This window comes from Heteronotia binoei, chromosome 5 (assembly GCF_032191835.1).
Source record: "Heteronotia binoei isolate CCM8104 ecotype False Entrance Well chromosome 5, APGP_CSIRO_Hbin_v1, whole genome shotgun sequence".
In the NCBI taxonomy this organism is placed as follows: domain Eukaryota; kingdom Metazoa; phylum Chordata; class Lepidosauria; order Squamata; family Gekkonidae; genus Heteronotia; species Heteronotia binoei.
In genome coordinates, this window is record NC_083227.1 from 79,671,049 (window position 1) to 79,671,918 (window position 870).

Sequence of the window (870 nt, forward strand, 5' to 3'; positions counted from 1 at the left end):
TTTTTTGTAAGGCATTGCATTATCTGGGGTGATGCCTGCCTCCTATGAAGTAAAAACAACAGCTTGACTTGCACATACCATCAGCAAGGGATGAGAAGAGGTACAGAGGCTGAGACTCAGGCTACATTTGTCCTACAACAAGTTAAAAAAGAACTTTGAACATGCTGGTTGGCAAGCAGAACTTCAGTGATGGAACGTATAGAGACAGAAGCTCAGGTGTTGCTCCCTCCCCCTCTCTCATTATATTCAGTGTACCTGTTCTGCAGACTCATGATGGATAGATGCTGTTCCCTGCATTTGTGAAAAAACATATATATATACAGTAAAGAACAAACATATATAAACATATATATGAACATATGAAGCTGCCTTCTACTGAATCAGACCCTTGGTCCATCAGTCAGTACTGTCTACTCAGACTAGCAGTGGCTCTTCAGGGTCTCAAACTGAGGTTTTTCACACCTACTTGCCTGAACCCTTTTTAGTTGGAGATGCCGGGGATTGAACCTGGGACCTTACCAAGCAATGCTCTACCATTGAGCCACCATCCCTCCCCTATAATATGGAATGCTTCACAAATTTTCATGTCATCCTTGTGCAGGGGCCATGCTAATCTTCTCTGTATCATTCCAATTTTAGTATATGTGCTGCCAAAGTGAGCACATTTTGAAGATGTGATCAAGATCCACAATAATGAAATATCAGATCTTCTCTGCAGAAAATATAATCATTCAGAATCTGAGATCTTCAGGAAGTCTTTATTGCATTTAGAAGCACTGCAACCCCAAGGAGACCTGGAATGCATGAGTATGCTTGTTCACTTGTAAAGAAGTGGGGATTATTTTTAAGCAAAGCTATAACTCACAGACA

At 41.0% G+C, this 870-nt stretch overlaps 1 non-coding gene across 1 annotated transcript; it reads right to left on the reverse strand.

Annotated features, from left to right (window-relative positions):
* Window positions 1–556: 556 nt before the first annotated feature.
* On the reverse strand, window positions 557–663 carry LOC132573078 (U6 spliceosomal RNA). The gene has a single exon (XR_009555486.1). It is a non-coding gene; the product is annotated as a U6 spliceosomal RNA (small nuclear RNA).
* Between the last annotated feature and the right edge of the window lie 207 nt (window positions 664–870).